Source organism: Pinus tabuliformis, chromosome 3_2 (genome assembly GCF_031772625.1).
Source record: "Pinus tabuliformis cultivar Carrire ecotype Pingquan chromosome 3_2, CPIR1, whole genome shotgun sequence".
Taxonomy (NCBI): Eukaryota; Viridiplantae; Streptophyta; class Pinopsida; order Pinales; family Pinaceae; genus Pinus; species Pinus tabuliformis.
Window position 1 is genome coordinate 68868229 of NC_142302.1, and position 6758 is coordinate 68874986.

The 6758-nt window shown below is 40.0% G+C and overlaps 1 long non-coding RNA gene across 1 annotated transcript; it reads left to right on the top strand.

The window, feature by feature from the left end:
- Positions 1-1465: 1465 nt before the first annotated feature.
- Positions 1466-2258, top strand: LOC149179876 (uncharacterized). Its single transcript, XR_016257413.1, has 3 exons — positions 1466-1741; positions 1841-1916; positions 2015-2258. It is a non-coding gene; the product is annotated as an uncharacterized LOC149179876 (long non-coding RNA).
- Positions 2259-6758: the final 4500 nt, after the last annotated feature.

Here is a 6758-nt window from a genome sequence, read left to right on the forward strand (position 1 = left end):
AGATTAATTTTGTTTTATTTTACATTTTTATGATTGATTTTTTTTTAATTTTATGTTTTATTTTTAATATTTATTTTTTTGCTATTTTTTTTTTATCTTTTTTCATTGTTTTTATTTTTGTTTTTATTTTTAAATTTATGTTTTCAGTATTCTTTTGAAATTTTCATATTTTTCCGAGTCATGAGAAAATCTTTTAATCCATTATTTCAAAATGTTGAAAATTTACCCTAGAAAAAAAGTGTTATCGAGCATCAACACTTTTAGTTTTAAGGGTGTTTTTTGCACATAAAAATTCGGTTTTACTGGAATTTTTTAAAAATGTTGAAAATTAACCCTAAAAAAAATGCATCGTTCCAGTATCAACACTTTTCATTTCCAAGGTGTTTTTAGCAAAAAAAAAAATTGCACAAAACATTTTTAAAACATGTTCAAAATTGACCCTAAAAAAACCATCCTTCCAGTATACACACTTTTCGTTTTTAGCATTGTTTTTCATGTTTTTCGGGGTTTTCGGCCAGAGTTCCAGTTTTGAGTTCATAATTCCCGTTTCAAATTTTACATTGTTCTTGGCTAAATTTTACCATAAATAACTACATTTAAACAAATCTCAAAAAAAGGAATAGAGTGAAAATGAATTCTATAATGCAAAATAACTCTAAATAATCTATATTTTCATAAAATTAGGGCGAAGTCTTGGCTAAATTTTACCATAAATGACTACATTTAAACAAATCTTAGGCATTACAAAAAAAATAGAGTGAAAATGAATTACATAATGTGAATTAACTCCAAATAATTTATATTATCATAAAATTAGGAAGAAATATATCATAATATTTACCATTACCAAAAAAAGGCAAATGGGGGTGCCTACTTTGAATTTTTCTAGGCTAATTGAAATTTTCAACTCTCTCCTATCAAATTTCCATGGATTATTGGTTTTAAAACTATTTTTATTTAAATAAATAGTAGGTGATCCGTAGTCAAACCTCTAATTGCAAAATATTTTCCCAAACAAAAAACCCCTAATTTTGCCCATAGGTGAAATTTTAGGCTAAAATTTTATATGCCTACCATAGCTGGCTCCTCCACCATGACCTAGATTCATAGTACTTTGCACGTTTTCATGGAGGACGAGTCAGTTGATTATTTGGAGGACTTGTGTCATACCTCCCCATAACCAAGGTGAAAATAGTAAAAAAAAAGTAAGTTTATCTTACGAATTTCCCAAGGTAACTATTTATTGTTTTCGACCCATTCTCTATTAGCTATACAAATCACTCCAACTCATCCACATACGGGTCTATTTACACTGTATTGATCTGGGCGTTGATGGGTACGGTGATAGAACTTCCCCATTCTGCATTTATTGGTAACTCACCCGAGAGCGTGACAGCTAAGCCCCACCTTGAATTCAACCACATACAATCTTAGTTGGTAACTCTCGGCGGTGCTGCGGAATTAATGTTTGTAGCAGTGGTACCTCGTTCTCGGGATTCCTGATTGAATCGACGGAGGGAACCCTCTCCCTTCCATCGAACGGCTAGAATTACTCCGGGTGACTTTTCAATCTGGCGCTTACGGGTTTTGGCTCTCATTCGATGCAATTTGGAACTGGCTTCCAGAGGGTTCCTTCTATTCATGGTTTTGCAGGCCAGAGGTTCTTCCTGTTCCATCTTACAGGGGCGAGCCTAGCGCCTTCCATCTCATGGATCTCAGGAGCCTTTTCCTAGCAGGTCAGGTATTTTTCTATTTGGTTTACCAGCTACACATGGTTCTGCCTTTTTTTTGTGTTTAATGACGAACTCTAATTCTGTTTTCCTTGTGACAGGCTGAGCAGTACCTTGAATATCAAGCGCCGAAGGTTATGAGGGTGGAACAGCTTCTGCTCCAGGCATGGCGCTTGATTTATCCAGGTAAGTCCATATTTCGAACCCTTTCTTGATACCAGGGTTGTGATAGTTAATGGGTTTGCCGATTTCAGCGGCTTCATACACGTTTTCCCTCTTGCCAGGTTAATTGTTTGCTCCCTTCTAGAAGGGGTTTCGTCCAAGTTCTCTTTCTGTTATGGAGGTGCTCCCCAGTTTGCTGCCCAGTGAGGGCTTCTGTCTGCATGTATTCTGTTATTGTATTTTGTTGTAGTCGGTTTTGTTTCCAAGATTTGGCGACTCCTCTGCCCAGATCGAGGATTTTGTAATAGTAGCAGTGCCGATTTAGCTTCGGCTTATGGTTATGTTTTATATACATTCATCGGTTCCCTGTACTTGTGTATTGAGGATTTAACGACTCTTAAGTTGGGATAGCTCTGCTGCTCTTTCCTCTGGCTTGCTGTGTTAAAGGATATAAGAATTTTTTTTAAAACTCTGTTACAAGTCTCTTAGTTCTCTGAGATTATGCTATGGCCAGCTACCCCTTGCTCTGGTCGGTCTATGTGTGTTAAATTTTCTCAGTAAAGTATACACTTGTATCTGTACTCATCTAATTTGCTTTGCACTACATTTGGTTCTACCCCAGAATGAATGGTAGACTCTTATACTCGTTATTCTATATGCGTTCAGGTTTTTTTTTAGAAATATTGGATAGTTTCAGCGTAGAATTGTGCTTTATTTCATTATTATCAGTGTTTTACTATTCTGTTATATGTACATGCGACTATCAGGACACAGCTATGCTTGATAATGAAGTTTATGAGTTCTCAGAAGTCTTGTTTGTACTCTGTTTGATTGAGAAAGCCCATTCGCTATATGACACATACTATTTTTAAGACCCTAACCCATAGTTGACCCATTAGGGTGCTCAAGGGCCCTATTGAGGCGCTGGTCGTATCTGCTTTGCTTTCATGTTGTCATACATGGTACCTCACCGTAAACGTATGACTACTGTGGGTCAACCAATAAATTCAGCATTAGTCAAATATTCCAGCTAACCACATCTCGTTACTTCAATTTCACTTTCCTGGTTGTGAAAGAAATGTTCCAGCGTCTTTTGTTTGCTGTCAATTGTTCGAACAGAATACGCTAATCTTTTGCTGGAAGAAAAGTATTATTATGATTGTTGAAAATAACTATATTGAAAACTTACAGTTTTGCAACTTGCTCTAAAATTTATCTAGAAACACTACCAGTTTCCCCCTAACGGTCTTCGGCTTAACTATGGATATGAATTTATGGCTAGGTCCTCCTCGGTTCATCCACAGCATGAGTTCTCCAGATCTCTCCTAAGTCTTTCCACCTGGTCCATATGGCCACAGGTGTCTTAACAAGTGCATATAGCCTTCTTGTAACTAAAGGGATCTCTGCGTTTTTCGGCTGAGTGCCATTCGTTCACCCCCACACTCTTAGTCATTCTGCCTGCACTAATATCGCCAGGGTTTCCCAAATGGGAAGCCTCTCACAGAATGTAACCAGATTTACATAAAACAGAACCCACTTAACAGAATTAAACCAGACCACTTTGAATGGAGCTCTTCAGCAACTCAATAACTTACAGAAGAAGGGTGACACAAATTGTACTTACCTATGTTCCGGTACGTTCAATATTTATTCCTCTTGTTCCTTCAAAGCTTTGTAAACACTGGTTTTCTGCTTATCTTCCTCCCGTCCGCGAGATTCGTCTGCAAGACCGAATCTCCCCCCAAGCTTGTTTGCCAGACCACAGCCTTCAGCAAACCTATTGCATGTTCGTGCCCATGCTATCTGGTCATCACCAGACTTAGCATAATTTTTCCATCATTCCTTCGTCCGTTCCTCAAAAGCCCGGTCTTTTCCTTTTTCCCCACCTCTTACCGTTGGGGAAGGCAGTTAGGGTTTTCCCCGTCTGCTGGCAACTGTTTTCTTTTTTCTTTTTTTTTTAAATAAAGAAAAGAAAACAACTTCCAAATGAGAAGTTACAATATTTGATATTACTCGATTAATGCTCAAATTCAGAGTTAACAGTGTTATTAATTAAAACGGAAAATAACAATCCTTGTCCAATGTTTTCACCTACGGTGGTAATAAAATATTTACAAATTTTCCGGGGTCATTACATCTTCCCCCCCTGAGATTGGACATCGTCCCGATGTCTTTCAGCCATGAACAGCCCTGGATAGGTCCTTTTCATCAGTTCTTCATCTTCCCAAGTGGCCTCATCAGGCCCAAAGTGCCGCCACTGCACTTTAACTTGGGTAATAGCTCGTCTCCGCAGCTGTACTTCTCTCCGGTCGAGGATGCTCAGTGGCTCGACCAAGACTTCTCCTTCCGGTTCGACCTGCAACATGCAACGTTCCAAGTTAGTTTCCTTGAAAATGAACCTTTTGACAGGTCTATTGTAACAACAATTTCCCACCTGAATGTCCTGCCATCTGATCACATGTCTAGGGTCATAAACATATTTTTTCAACACTGAAACATGGAAGACATTGTGAACCCGGATGTGACTTGGTAGGGCGAGCTGGTAAGCCACCGGCCCGACTCTTGCCAAGACTTGGAATGGTCCACAATATCGGGGTGCCAACTTGGCACACCCACTCCATTGCAATGTACTCTTTTTGGCTTGAATTCTGATATAAACATGGTCACCAACTTGGTATTCCTTGAACCTCCTCTTTCGGTCAGCAAAACTCTTATGTCTGTCCTGAGCAGCTTTCAAATTAGCGCGTACCCTTTTCACCATATCTTCCATTTCTTTAAGCATTTCCGGCCCTAATCTCAGTTTGTCTTCGGGTCCACCCCAGCTTGAGGGTGTACGACATTTCCGGCCGTATAGGACTTCAAAGGGACTCATTTGCGTCGAGGTATGATACCCATTGTTGTATGCAAATTCAACCAGGTGCAAGTACTCTTCCCACTGCATCGGTTGCTGCATTACATAGGCCCTTAACATGTCCTCTACCACTTGGTTCACTCATTCTGTCTGTCCGTCGGTCTGATGCTGTACTGAAGTTCAGCTGAGTCCCCAACTTAGCAAATAACGTTCTCCAAAAAGCTGACGTAAATTTCACGTCACAATCTGAAATTATTGTCTTCGGAAGTCCATGTAATTTGAACACATTCTGCATAAAAATATGAGCAATCTGTGCAGCCCTGTAAGTGGATTGCACAGGTATAAAATGTGCAGCTTTACTCAACTTGTCTACCACCACCATAATGGAATCATTATTCCTCCTTGTTTTAGGCAGTCCCGTGATAAAATCCATAGAAATGGTTTCCCATTTCCACTCCGGAATGGGTAACGGTTGCAATAGTCCCACTGGGTGCTGATGTTCTGCCTTAATTTGTTGACACTCTAGACATCATGCCAAGTACTCAGCCACATTCCTCTTCATTCCTGGCCAAAATTAATCCTTCTGAATCGCAGTGATCATTTTCTGATAACCCGGGTGTCCAACATAATGACTGATGTGGAATTCATCCAAGATCAGATTTTTAATGTTGTTTTGATCAGGTACATATAGCCTTTTCTTGTAGTACAACATCCCAACATCATCCAACTCATATCCTTGCTGATTTTTCTCGCTGGTAGACTGCTGTATTTGTTGTTTTATTTGCTGATATTCAACATCTTGTCCTGCTGCCTTCCTTATCATTTCCCAAAAAGGACTTTTCCATACACTGATGGAGATTTCGTACAGACTCTGTACCTTCCGACTTAAGGCATCTGCCACCCGGTTTTCCTTCCCCTGCAAATGTTTGATGTCAAAGTCAAAGCCGCTTAAGAAGTCCACCCACCGTGCTTGCCTAGCGTTTAAAGTGGGCTGGCTGAAATAATTGGTCAGACTGTGGTGGTCGGTCAGCAACAGAAATTTCCTACCCATAAGATAATGCCGCCACATCTTTAAGGCATGTATGATGGCAGCCAACTCCAAGTCGTAAGCAGAGTACTTCTGCTCGTGCTCTTTTAGCTTCTGAGACTCATACGCAATCACTTTACCTTCTTGCATCAATACACCTCCCACGCCTTCCTTGCTTGCGTCAGTACACACCACATAGTCCTTATCAGGATCAGCTATGCTCAAAATGGGTGTTGTAGTGAGCAGATGTTTTAACTGCTCAAAGCTCCTTTGACACTCTGGGGTCCATTGGAATGCCCTTCCCTTTTTCTGTAAGGAAGTGATGGGATATGCCACTTTGGAGAAGCCTTCCACAAATCGTCTGTAGTAACCGGCTAATCCCATAAAAGACTTGATATCTGCTACATCTTTCGGTACGGGCCACTCCATTATGGCTCTTATCTTTTCTGGGTCTACCGCAATCCCTTCCCTTGTGATCACATGACCCAGATACTAGATTTCTTCCTTGAAGAAATCACACTTACTGAACTTAGCATATAGCTGGTGTTCTCGAAGAGTCTGTAGCACCAATCTGAGGTGTTCCTTGTGCTCCTCCATGGTGCGGGAATATATTAATATATCATCGATAAATATCAGCACAAATCGATCCAGATATTGATGAAATATGTTGTTCATTAAGCACATGAAAGTTGCAGGGGCGTTAGTTAACCCAAAGGGTAACACCACGAATTCATAATGACCATACCTCGTTCTGAAAGTTGTTTTAGCAACATCTTCCTCCTTAATCCTGATCTGGTGGTAACCTAATCGCAGATCGATCTTAGAGAACATTGTTGCACCTTTCACTTGATCGAACAGTTCATTGATCCGAGGTAGAGGATACTTGTTTTTGATGGTCAGCTTGTTCAGCTGACGGTAATCAATGCACATGCGAAGGGTTCCGTCTTTTTTCTTGACAAATAATACTGGGGCTCCCCATGGAGACACG